The 14,530-nt window shown below is 33.7% G+C and overlaps 1 non-coding gene across 1 annotated transcript; it reads left to right on the forward strand.

Moving 5' to 3' along the window:
• Positions 1 to 10,191: 10,191 nt before the first annotated feature.
• On the forward strand, positions 10,192 to 10,295 carry LOC112763966 (small nucleolar RNA R71). The gene has a single exon (XR_003182969.1). It is a non-coding gene; the product is annotated as a small nucleolar RNA R71 (small nucleolar RNA).
• The last annotated feature ends 4,235 nt before the right edge of the window (positions 10,296 to 14,530 follow it).

Genomic DNA, 14,530 nt, shown 5'->3' on the forward strand with positions numbered 1-14,530 from the left:
TGTTGGACAAGGTAAGAGGCATTGAACTCTTGTGAAATTTTATTTATGATGAGCCCTAGGTTGATTAGTGATGATTTGTGTGTATATAGCTTGATTATTGTGAGTTTGGAAGCTATTGGAACTTGTTGGTGCTTGTTGGAGTAGGATTGGAAGCTTGGATTGTGGTTGGAAAGCTTAGCTTGTGCTCATTTTGAGTTTTAGCATATTGGGAATCAGCCAAGGTATGGTTTTGGTTTTCTCTATGTAGTATATAATATTCATGGACACTTAGACTAGTGACCCATAGGATATGTTAGAATTAAAATGGTTGTTGAGTTGTTGAATGTTGAGGTATGATGATTATAATGAATTGATGAGCTTTGGTTATGTTGATGAAAGTGTTGCATGGTAATTGATGATTTGGAATGATTGATAAATGGCTATATTGATGTTGGTAGTTTGATATGGGAGATTGATATTGAAATTAATGATAGAATGATGATTGATGAATGTATTGGTGGTAAAATTGTTTGTAATGTTATATGTTTGATAATTGAGATTGAGAGTGATGAAGTGTGATGGAAAGATTGGTGTGAATGATGAATGGTGACCCAAGAGGGTAGATTGTGTTGTAATTGGAAGTTTGATATTGTTTGGTTGGATGTGGTTTGTGAAAGTTGGTAAATTGAGATTTTGGTGTGTTTTGGTAAAAGTTGGTTCTTGGTGAACTTTGTTTGATCATAACTTATGCCTCAGTTTTCAAAATTTATTGAAATTGGTTTAGAATTAAAGTCTATTGAAAACTCTTCAAATTGATATAAAGTTTGTAAAATTTGAATTTTTGTAGAGAAAGTTATGATCATTCAAAGTTTGGTGTAAAAATCTGAAATTCTGCAAAGTTGCAGAATTTTGTGATTTCTGGTATGTGCGCATACATACCCCTGCAAATTTTTAAACCTGTGCGTATGCACACGTAGGGGAATGGCTTCTGCTTAGAGCGCCAGCACATCATGTGCGCGCACATAACCAATGAGAATTTACAACTTGTGCGTACGCACATGTTGGGAAGGGCAGTCTATTGAAGGCGCTAGCACACTTTGTGCGAGTGAACAGAACTACACATTTTTGCACTTGTGCATACGCAAACTTCTATGCGTATGCACACGTTTTAAAACTTCTCCTGGGCGTGCGCACACACACCCCTGTGCGTACGCACACACCCTATTTCTCAAATTTAAACATTGTTTTCAACTATTTCACCTTCCCAAAAAGATTGTAAGCTTCTATGACACTATTTTAAGGTTTTTGGGCTTAATTTTGAGTATGAGAACATGGGAAAGAACCTAAGGGATTTAGTTGATATTATTATCCTGAGGATGTGTTTGATGGCATGTGAAGGTAGATTGGTATATGAAATGAGAACTGATAAATTGTTGAGTTCGGAACTGAAATGTGAATTGACAGTAGTTGAGATAAGTCGAGGACTCAGAATGGAAATGTTGATTGACAGTGGTTGAGATGAGTCGAGGACTCAAATGTGAAATGATGAATCACTGATGTACTAAAAATATTTTTTGAAAAACCACTGAACTATTGTTTAATATTGAGATTATGAGACGCTATGCGTCCGGCAGGGACGGTGGTTAATCCTGCCTGTCGAGGTAGCAGCGGCGACGTATGGACGGTGGTTAATCCTGCTTACGTTGAGATGTGAGGTCTGAGGCAAGAGTATCCCGCTCGCATCCCTTCGGATCAATAGAGTGTGCAGGCACAAAATCCTGGACGGTGATTGATGAGCGGATATTTTATACGCTTTTTGGGGGTATTTTCATATAGTTTTTAGTAGGATTTAGCTACTTTTTAGTATATTTTTATTAGTTTTTATGCAAAAATCATATTTCTGGACTTTGTTATGAGTTTTTGTGTTTTTCTGTGATTTTAGGTATTTTCTGGCTGAAATTGAGGGACCTGAGCAAAAATCTGATTCAGAGGTTGAAAAGAACTGCAGATGCTGTTGGATTCTAACCTCCCTGCACTCGAAAGGGAATTTTTAGAGCTACATAAGTCCAAATGGTGCGCTCTTAATTGCGTTGGAAAGTAGACATCCAGGGCTTTCTAGCAATATATAATAGTCCATACTTTGCCCGAGTTTTTACGATGCAAACTAGCGTTTAAACGCCAACTTCTTGCCATATTATGGCGTTAAACGCCAGAAATAGGTTACAAGCTAGAGTTAAACCCCAGAAATAGGTTACAACCTGGCGTTTAACTCCAGGAACAGCCTATGTATGTGAAAGTTTCAATGCTCAGCCCAAACACACACCAAGTGGGCACCGGAAGTGGATTTCTGCACTATCTATCCTAGTTTACTCATTTTCTGTAAATCTAGGTTACTAGTTGAGTATAAAAACTACTTTTAAAGATTTATCTTGTATCTCATGACATTTTACACCTGAATTTGTATCTTTAATGGCATGAGTCTCTAAACCCTATGGTTGGGGTGAGGAGCTCTGCTGTGTCTCGATGAATTAATGCAATTACTTCTGTTTTCTATTCAATCACGCTTGTTTCTATTCTAAGATATTCATTCGCATTTCAACATGATGAATGTGATGATCCGTGACACTCATCACCATTCTCAAACTATGAACGCGTGCCTAACAACCACTTCTATTCTACCTTAGATTGAATGTATATCTTTTGGGTTCCTGGTTCACGAGTTTGACTGTCTCTCCTGACAACAAATCGTTCAATCCGTGAAACCAGAGTCTTCGTGGTATAAGTTAGAATCAATTGGCGGCATTTCTGAGATCCGGAAAGTCTAACCATTGTCCATGATATTCCGAGTAGGATTTGGGAAGGGATGACTGTGACGAGCTTCAAACTCACAAATGTTGGGCGTAGTGACAGACGCAAAAGGATCACTAGATCCTATTCCAACATAAGTGAGAACCAACAGATGATTAGCCATGTACATGGACCCTTTTCACTGAGAGGACGGATGGCAGCCATTGACAATGGTGATCCACCAACATACAGCTTGCCATGGAAGAAGCTTTGCGTACGTGAAAAAGAAGACAGTAGGGAAGCAGAGATTCAAAGAACAGAGCATCTCCAAAACTCCAACCCATTCTCCATTACTGCGTAACAAGTATTCATTTCATGCTCCTTCACTTTTCACAATTAAAACTAAGAACCACTATTGATATCCTAACTAAGAATAATAAGATAACCATAGCTTGCTTCAAGCCGACAATCTCCGTGGGATCAACCCTTACTCACGTAAGGTATTACTTGGACGACCCAGTGCACTTGCTGGTTAGTTGTGCGAAATTACATAGTGTGAGTGTAATTTTCGTGCACCAGTGATCCGAGCACCATATCTCGGGGGTTCCCAATGATGATTCCGAAGGGCGACATCTCTATGGAGGTGTGTCGGGTTGGCAGTTGAACCGACAATGTGATATCACAGCCAGTAGGGCAGGCATTCATCATGTGCATTTTCTACCTGTTTGTTTGCTTTGTCCACTTGTAATTGTATGCCTATTTGAATAACATGCCTAATTCTTACTTGAATTACTTGCCTTATATGCTTCTACTTGTGTTTTACTTGCATTGCAAATAATTGTGTTTTCTATTGGGATTGAGGAGGTTCAGAAGGTGGTGGCGATGGGATCGCATGGAGGATAGGTTGGTGAAGGATGTGGGACAGCAGAGAGTTGTTTGTTAGAGAATCCACTAAGATAGATTACCCTTTTATTGTATTATGGTTTAAGCTATGCTTCACTGTTTTAGTATGCTTTAAGATAAATCTTGTGATGGATATGAAGACTAGGATTGCCTTTGGCGTCTCGGAGTCTTATATCCTATATCATTGGGCACTGTTACCATACTGAGAACCTCCGGTTCTCATACCATATTTCTGTTGTATTTTTCAGATGCAGGCCGCAACCCACCTCGGTGAGTTGCTTTGGATGGTGAGTTTCTTTGTATTTTGTTTTTGCCTAGAGGCTTGTATTTGAGAGAGAAAAACTTGTATAAGTTGTTTTAAACTGTCTGGTTTCTGTACGTCTGTATATAGCTAGCCGGCTTAAACTCCGCGAGCCGTGGCTAGATTTTCATGATATTATACTATTAACTTTTGTTATATTATATCTGTTTCTTGTGCTTTAAGTTAGAAGCTTCGTTAGTATGTTTTTGCGCTTTTCAAATCCTGTTTTTGAGCTATATCCTTCATCGGGCTTCTAGATAATATATATATATATATATATATATATATATATATATATGAGCTTAGAATTGTCGTAACTTTTGATTAATCTTTGCTTTACGGCGCGAGGTAAATCTTAGGCTAATTAGGGTGTTACACCTCCCAAACACGACACCGAGGTCACTCGCTCACGGACCTAGTTGCCAGACCGGCTACCCAGGTTATGAGATGCCTCATAACGGCCCAAAACCCTAATATAGCCACAAATGGCAAGTAAATATCCTCCAATGGCTAGACCGACCTCGCTCACCCTCCTGCTATACGCAATTGTTATGGACCCGACCCTCGGGTCCCACACCGGAACGGCATCTAACCCGGATACCCAGGGTTGGCCCCATCCCCTTTCTCTAGAAGGCCCGAATCGGCCTCCACATCTTCTAACTAATACTCAAATTTAAATATCTCCCTTATCTTAGCTAAATAAGATACGATGAGATTACTTTCACTAGCTATATAAAGGGGAGCCAGAGGCCCCCTCAGGTACATCATTCATTCCACACACTTTATACTTCTCAGATCCATTCTGACTTGAACGTCAGAATGTCTATGCAGGTACCACCCCCATTGCTCCAGTTCGATAATCCGACAATCGTCCCGACTCGTAAATCCCTGATCTATCTCACAACCCATACCAAAAACATCTCGTACATATTTTATTAATTAAACTATCACTAATTCCTTCTTATGCTTAAACTATGAGATTAAAACGGATGTATTTTATCGTATAATAGAAAAGAAAACATAAATAATTCTTAAATGTATATCATTATATTATTTTTTTGTGAGGTATTTTTAATTGCTTAATGATTTCTATAATATGTCATATCATATAAGAATGTGATATACATGACAGTACTTCAACTAATAATAATTCATTTAAATTATAAAATCTAAAAGGCATATGTATGATAATAAAGTAGGTGAATTTATGTATGTTAACTTTAATATAAAAATAAACTTGTCTAATAAAATAAAGTATTTAAATTTAATTTAAAATTAAATTAATATAAAGATCAAAGTTTTTAAAAAGATAAAGATGAAAAGCATAATATAAATAGAAAAATAAAAAATAAAAAATAAGAAAACAGACAAAAGTATAGGCTGTGTATGTGTTCAAACTAAAATGAATGGAAGCTAAAAGATATGAAAATTTAGAATAATAATTAATATTATTTTTTATTATAATAATATAAGTCGATTATAATTAGTGTACTGTCTGATAAGTTATTAGAAATGGACGTTAACTATAGTCCGCTTAAAGTTAAGCTAATAAAATTGTTAAATGATTTAATAAGTAATTTTAATTAGTATTTTGTACAATTTTTATAAATTAATGTAAAGATAGTTATATTTTGCTCGAATAATTTATGGAATGGATAAATTCATATTTATATTATACTATTAATTTTATAACCAAAATAATTAACATGACATTTTGACATTGTAATTAAAGTAAAATCTGTTTTTAAAAATTAAGCAGCGATCTCATTCTAGATCTCTTTTTTGATGTCCATCTCTTTGCCATGCATCTTTATCGAATTTACCTTTGATCTCTTATTTATCATTATTAATTAGTGATTACTAAGATTTTGAAAATCAAACTAATGGAGTTAAAAGTTTAATGATTTAAAGATTCAATTGAAATTCAACTCGATTTGAATCAGATACAATAAAATAGTATATTTATATATAAAATATATAATAAAAAATATATTCAACAAATTTACTGTTTAAATTAAAAAAAGGAAGAATTATCAATTCAATATAACTTTAATTATTTTTTGCTAAAAAAATTTTAAAATAAAAAAAATTATTTGAGAAATATAAAAATATTTTTAATTAAAAATAAAAATTATATTAAAAATATATTTTATGTATTTTATTGGTTATTATTAATTTTTTTGGAAATAAAAATCATAAAATTAAATAAAAAAATTGAAAGAAAAAAAGACATAGAAGAAAGATGATTTAATACGAGAATTGATGTATTATTATCATCAATTATTCTCCACATACAAGCGATTTTTTCATACAACTCGTTACAAGTCATTTATATTCACGTGCGCACGTTCTTTTTCGTTATTTTTTTCTTTTGTTATCGTGGTCACCAACACCACCTCCTCCTCCTCTTTCTTTTCCTCCTTCTTTTTTCATTGGAATTTTTTCTCCTCTTTCCTTTTTCTCCTTCTCCCCTATCATCAATTATCTCGTTGTTGAAGATAATGAATAATTCAAGTTCAGATTGTTAATTGAACCAGAACAAAATTGATTATTGTTTTGAATCAAATCAAGTGGTTGAGGTGTGGTTCAATTTTAATTAATGTTTTGGTTAGTAGTTTATGATTCTGTAGGTGAATAATGTTATTTTTGTTTGTGAAAATTGTTGTTCATCGTTGATGATTTTAATTGAATGTAATGTAAAAGTTCTACATTAAAGAAAATATTTTTCTGTATTTGTAGCAAATTTGGGTGTAACACGAAGATATTTGGCTGTAACACGAAGATATTTGGGTGTATTGTTTAAGAATTTTCAGTGTATGTGTAACACCCTCACTATCTGAATGTCACGCTTCCGGCTGCGCCACTCTGATAGCTTGGGTATTACGACAACTCTAAACATATTTAATAATAAAATAGGAGCCTGTTTAAAGCTTAAAACCGCCTAACCTTTCAAAAACAATTTTCGTTGAAAACACAAACATACATGTACATACAAACAAGATACAATACCTAAATTTATATATATACACAACACTATCTTACAAACATACATATCATCAATTCCTATCCCTCTTACAAAATTAATAAAGATAAAGGCGAGAGAAAAATAATAACTAAAATAATACAAGAATACCGAATAAACAGAAAATGAACATAACTCCTGTGAAGCTTCGTCGCCTATATCCTAAAAAGGAAAAACCTGTAGGGGAGTGAGAACGTAGTCCTCGCTTGTTCTCATTATAGGGTTACAGAAATTGCTATAACAAGATATGTAAAATAAAACTATTTTTAGAGTATCGTGATCATTGCTCGTCTTATGAGTCTTTCCAAAAACCATGGGTTCACATTTGAAATCCAGAAATCCTTTTTGAAGACTTAGTAAATTTCTCGAATATTTTAAAACAAAACCTTTTTCCTTTCTTGTAAAATCTGAAAAGATTTACCTAGACAGTATGAATGACCAACATGTCCCAAACATAGGTTCAGTTAAGTCTATGCTGTAAGAGTTTGATTTTTCATACTTTTCTAGACCACAACCATGAATGATCATCCCGTTCCAAGTATAGGTTCATTAAGTCTATGCTGAACTAGTCAGATACTTTATACAGAACTAGAACTCAACATACCAACCACGGCCTCAAGCCCATCTAATCCAACACGGGCCCCGGCCCAAATAACTCAATCATCAACCAATTCATCATAAACGAACCAATCAAACACAATCACAATTAATGTATTTCAAACATAATCAATAACAATTACAACAAATATAGCAGTTAGCAGTTAACATAAGTATTCACATAGGTAAACCAATTACAATATGCACACCCAAACAATGTCACATAAATGCAAATGATGAATGTCTGTCCTACTGGCTGTGATATCACATTGTCGGTTCAATTTCCAACCCGACACATTCCCATGGAAATGTTTCCTTTTAGTCACGTATAAATAGGAACCCTCTGGGATAACTTGCTCGCCACATGGTCCAGGATGTCAGTGCCTGCACACTCTTGTGATCCGAAAGGATGTGAGCGGGATACTCTGCCTCCAACCTCACATATGCACGTAAGTGGGATTAAACCACCGTCCTTACGCGGGCGTCGCAACCTCGACAAGCGGGATTTAACCACCGTCCTTACCAAGCGCAAGCGACTTATCAACAATCTCATCAATATCAAACCTCTCAGCATAAGCGGGACGAACCCGACCCTTACGCCTACCAAACAATAACTCATCAATCTTGATGATATTCATAATCAATCAGGCTCAATATCTTATTTCAAAATCATTCTTGGCCCATTTACTTTTAAATAACAACTGTATTCAAATCACATCTTTCTAAGAATCACTTTTCAAAATGGAGCCACTTTCCACGTCTTTCGAACACTTCCAATCAATCTCAAAATCATGCCAAATTCAAAATAATCTTTTGAAAGACTCAAAATCATTCATTTCTAAATCAGGATTTGGTCATAAAATTCCTCAGCGGAGTCTCAAGACTTCAAGGGAGAATAACCTAACTCATTTCTTAAATTTATTGGAAACCTCCGAAACCTTAACTTCTTGATTTGAATAAATAAAATAGAATTTAAACCAAAACCAAGTCATGTATCGAAATATTCCGAACCCAATTCAAAACCAACTTACTTAAACCAAAACCAAATCATTTAAACTGAAAACAAATTTCAATTTCATTCTTAAATCTGTTTCCAAGGGCTCGGAAATTGTTTCAGTTTTATTAAGCCAATTTTTCCGAAAATACTCAAACTTTTCTTGAAACGTCGTAAAGTAAAATTAGTTAATCGAACTCCATTAAAACTCCTTTAAATTTTCTTACTTAATCAAATTTCAAAACTTGATTATTTTCATCTTTAAATCAACATTATAGCATGATTCTTTTCTAAAATAGTTTACATTCAAAATATAATAATTTTCTTAATAAAAGGGTTCAAACATAATTCATTTATCAGTAATACAATTCAAAGCACAATTCATTCTTTTTAAAATATCATTTCAAATAAAATCTCGGATTTTATAGAAATTTCGGCAGCATCTCCCCTAAAACTTGGACTTTACCACCCTTTCCGGGTCCCAACCAAACCAATCATCAATCCCCTCTCAACAGGTTCAAGACCAAATCAGTTTCTAATAAACAAAACTCAGATTTTCATACTATCAAAGTTATTTCAAATTAACCAATCTAAAAATCTCCAATGTATCAAAATCAGACATTATTTCACCCAAACACGCAACCATATTCATCCAAGACATAATCAGACAATTCATAAAACTTGCATAATCACCAGGAATACATTTCGCACAGTATATCTATTTATAGCAATTTCCAATTTAAATAAATTAGTTTGTATAAAAAACCCTACCTCGACTTTTGTCCCAGGAGGTCTTCCTCACTAGGATTTTCGTCCTTCTCCTCCCTTGTGCATTCGACCATATTGATTACATCAATGGCCTTGCACTCTCCTTTTGGATTCTCTTCTGTATTGCTTGGGAGAATACTGGGAGGAGTTTCAATGACTTTCTTACTCAGCTGGCCCACTTGTGCCTCCAAATTTATAATGGAGAATCTTGTCTCACTCATGAAACTTAAAGTGGCCTTTGACAGATCAGAGACTAAGTTTGCTAAATTAGAAGGGCTCTGCTCAGAATTCTCTGTCTGTTGCTGAGAAGATGATGGAAAAGGCTTGTTATTGCTGAGCCTGTTTCTTCCACCATTATTAAAGCCTTGTTGAGGCTTTTGTTGATCCTTCCATGAAAAATTTGGATGATTTCTCCATGATGTATTATAGGTGTTTCCATAAGGTTCACCCATGTAATTTACCTCTGCCATTGCAGGGTTTTCAGGATCATAAGCTTCTTCTTCAGAAGATGCCTCTTTAGTACTGTTGGATGCATTTTGCCATCCATTCAGATTTTGAGAAATCATGTTGACTTGCTGAGTCAGCACTTTGTTCTGAGCCAATATGGCATTCAGAGTATCAATTTCAAGAACTCCTTTCCTCTGAGGCGTCCCATTATTCACGGAATTCCTCTCAGAAGTGTACATGAATTGGTTATTTGTAACTATGTCAATAAGTTCCTGAGCTTCTGCAGGCGTTTTCTTTAGGTGAATGGATCTACCTGTAGAGTGGTCCAATGACATCTTGGAAAACTCAAATAGACCATAATAGAATATATCTAATATGGTCCACTCTGAAAACATGTCAGAAGGACACTTTTTGGTTATCTGCTTGTATCTTTCCCAAGCTTCATAGAGGGATTCACCATCTTTTTGCTTGAAGGTCTGAACATCCACTCTAAGCTTGCTCAACTTTTGAGGAGGAAAGAATTTATCCAAGAAGGCCGTGACCAGCTTATCCCAGGAGTCCAGGCTATCTTTAGGTTGTGAGTCCAACCATGTTCTAGCTTTGTCTCTTACAGCAAAAGGGAAAAGCATGAGCCTGTAGACTTCAGGATCTACTCCATTCGTTTTAACAGTCTCACAAATCTGCAAGAACTCAGTTAAAAACTGGTAAGGATCTTCAGATGGAAGTCCATGAAACTTGCAGTTCTGTTGCATTAGAGCAACTAATTGAGGTTTCAGCTCAAAATTGTTTGCTCCAATGGCAGGAATTGAGATGCTTCTTCCATCAAACTTGGACGTGGGTTTAGTAAAATCACCAAGCATCCTCCTTGCATTATTGTTGTTGGGTTCGGCTACCATCTCCTTCTCTTGTTCGAAAATTTTAGAAAGGTTGCCTCTGGATTGTTGTAATTTAGCTTCTCTTAGTTTCCTCTTCAGAGTCCTTTCAGGTTCAGGATCAGCTTCAACAAGAGTGTCTTTTTCCTTGTTCCTGCTCATATGAAAGAGAAGAGAAAAAGAAAAGGAAGAGGAATCCTCTATGTCACAGTAAAGAGGATCCTTATTATTAGTAGAAGAAGAAAAGAATAAAGAAAGAAGAATCCAAACACAAGGGTAAGGATAGAAGCAGTGATTGGAGATGAAGAGAGGTGAAGAGAAGTGTTAGTAAATGAATAAATAAATAGAAGATGAGAGAGAGAATTCGAAAATAAATTTTAAAAAGGAGTTAAATGATTTTCGAAAAATAAAGATAAGAAATAAAATTAAAATTAAAAATTGAAACAATTAATTAATTTAAGAATAATTTTGAAAAAGGGAGAGATATTTTCGAAAATTAGAGAAGGAGAAGTAGTTAAGTTGTTTTGAAAAAGATAAGAAACAAACAAAAAGTCAAATAGTTAGTTGAAAAAGATTTGAAAATCAAATTTGAAAAGATAAGAAGATAAGAAGATAAGATCACATTTTTGAAAAAGATAAAATTTTGAAAAAGATGTGATATAAAAGATATGATAAAAAAAGATATGGTTGGAAAAGATTTAATTTTTAAAATTAAAATTAATTACTTAACTAACAAGAAACTAAAAGATAAGATTTTAGAATTTAAAGATTGAACCTTTCTTAATAAGAAAGTAACAAACTTCAAATTTTTGAATCAATCATATTAATTGTTAGCATAATTTTTGAAAATGAAGATAAAATTAAGGAAGAGATTTTTGAAAAATAATTTAAAAAAATAAATTTCGAAAAATAAAAATAAAATAAAAAAATGAAAAAGATTTGATTTTTGAAAAAGTTTTGAAAAGATATGATTTTTAAAATTTGAAAATTTGACTTGACTTACAAGAAACAACTAATTTTAAAATTTTTTGACTAAGTCAACTCAAATTTTCGAAAATTAGGAGAGAAATAAGGAAAAGATATTTTTTATTTTTGAATTTTTAATGATGAGAGATAAAAACAACAAAAATGACTCACAACATGAAAATTATGAATCAAAACTCATGATGCATGCAAGAACGCTATGAATCTCAAGATGAACACTAAGAACACTTTGAAGATCATGATGAACATCAAGAACATATTTTTGAAAAAATTTTGATGCAAAGAAAACATGCAAGACACCAAACTTAGAAATCTTTAATGCTTAGACACTATGAATGCAAAAATGCACATGAAAAACAATAAAAGACACAAAACAAGAAAACATCAAGATCAAACAAGAAGACTTACCAAGAATAACTTGAAGATCATGAAGAACACTATGAATGCATGAATTTTTGAAAATAATGCATAAATTTTTAAAAACATGCAATTGACACCAAACTTAAAAATTGACTCAAGACTCAAACAAGAAACACAAAATATTTTTGGTTTTTATGATTTTATGATTTTTTTTGTATTTTTATTATTTTTTTCGAAAATATTCTTTAGAAAAACGAAAAAGAGAAAAAAAATTTTGAAAGATTTTTTTTTTGAAAAATTTTTGAAATTAAAACAAAAAGAAAATTACCTGATCTGAGCAACAAGATGAACCGTCAGTTGTCCATACTCGAACAATCCCCGGCAACGGCGCCAAAAACTTGGTGAACGAAATTGTGATCATCAACAATGGCTCCAAAGACTTGGTGCTCTCAAACATAAATCACACTTTGTCACAACTCCACACAACTAACCAGCAAGTGTACTGGGTCGTCTAAGTAATACCTTACGTGAGTAAGGGTCGATCCCACAGAGATTGTTGGTATGAAGCAAGCTATGGTCATCTTGTAAAACCCAGTCAGGCGGATTTAACTAATTTAAGAGATTATTGGTTTTTCGAATAATAATAATAAATTAAATAGAAAATAAAGATAAAGTTACTCATGTAATCCAAGAGATATGCGCCCGGTCTAAGGTAGAACGGAAGTGGTTGTCAGTCACACGCGTTCATAGGTGAGAATAATGATGAGTGTCACAGATCATCACATTCATCAAGTTGAAGTGCAACGAATATCTTAGAATAGGAATAAGTCGAATTGAATAGAAAATAGTAGTAATTGCATTGAAACTTGAGGTACAGCAGAGCTCCACACCCTTAATCTATGGTGTGTAGAAACTCCACCGTTAAAAATACATAAGTGATGAAGGTCCAAGCATGGCCGAATGGCCAGCCCCCAAACGTGGTCAAAAGACTAGATAGTCAAAGACATCTAATAAACTAGTAAAAAGTTCTATTTATACTAAACTAGCTACTAGGGTTTACAGAAGTAAGTAATTGATGCATAAATTCACTTCCGGGGCCAACTTGGTGTGTGTTTGGGCTGAGCTTGGTCTATCCACGAGCTGAGGCTTCTCTTGGAGTTGAACGCCAAGTTGTAACGTGTTTTGGGTGTTCAACTCTGGTTCGTGACGTGTTTCTGGCGTTTGACTCCAGAATGCAGCATGAAACTGGCGTTGAGTGCCAGTTTACGTCATCTAATTACGAATAAAGTATGAACTATTATATATTGCTGGAAAGCTCTGGATGTCTTCTTTCTAACACCGTTGAGAGCGTGCCATTTGAAGTTTTGTAGCTCTAGAAAATTCATTTTGAGTGCAGGGAGGTCAGATTCCAACAGCATCAGCAGTCCTTTGTCAGCCTCCTATCAGAGTTTTGCTCAGGTCCCTCAATTTTAGCCAGAAAATACCTGAAATCACAGAAAAATACACAACTCATAGTAAAGTTCAGAAATGTGAATTTAGCATAAAAACTAATGAAAACATCCCTAAAAGTAACTAGATCATACTAAAAACTACCTAAAAACAATGCCAAAAAGCGTATAAATTATCCGCTCATCACTCCCCCTTCCCAGTTTCCCTTTCTTCTTTCTTTCTTTCTTTCTTTCTTTCTTTTTCCAGCAGCAGTGATGTGTTGTGTGTGTGTGCATCACTGAAGGAGGAAGGGGTGGCTAGGGTTTCTTTTGGGGTAAAGGGGAAAATGTGTGTTAATTAGGGTTAGGGTTTCAATTTTGGAATTTTGGGTTTAATTTGAGTAAGATAATTTTAATAAAATTGGTTCATAGATTATTAATTTGAAAAACTAATTTAATCTCTAAAATTACTTTAAAATATTATTTGTGGTATAAAGATACTAATTAATTCTCAATCAATTTTTCTAATTGAAAATACATAGTAATATAATTAATTTTCTTTATCCTTAAAACTTAAAGTATTAAATGATATAAATATAATTTATCTAAAATCAAATCATATAAAATTCTTATTATTTCATAACTGCCAACTTTATAACTTAAATATAGAAAATAATTCAATAATCATAAAATTACATGAAATTCTGATTTAAATAGCCAAACCTCATTATTTTCGAATTTCTAAAACTTTAAATCATAAATAGAAAAATAATCCTTAAGTATAGAGTTTGGATAAAAACCTTAATTTATTTCAAATCCAATTAATCAAAATTGCTTTAAATTATTTCTAATAAAAAGAATTTTTTTGAAATTAAAACTACAAATAAATATATGATTTGAGATTAGTTTAAAGTAGGACTTTTCAAAAGTCTTGGGTCTTACAGTATGCGTGCTGATAAGTTCTGCATAATTCAAAACTCTTCTTCTCCGTCCTCCTCATCTTCTACTACTTCTTCTTTTTCATCATCATCATCATCATCTTCTTTTTTTTTTCTTATTCATCTTTTTTTCTTGTTTTATCTTCTCAAG

Source organism: Arachis hypogaea, chromosome 2 (genome assembly GCF_003086295.3).
Source record: "Arachis hypogaea cultivar Tifrunner chromosome 2, arahy.Tifrunner.gnm2.J5K5, whole genome shotgun sequence".
NCBI lineage: Eukaryota > Viridiplantae > Streptophyta > Magnoliopsida > Fabales > Fabaceae > Arachis > Arachis hypogaea.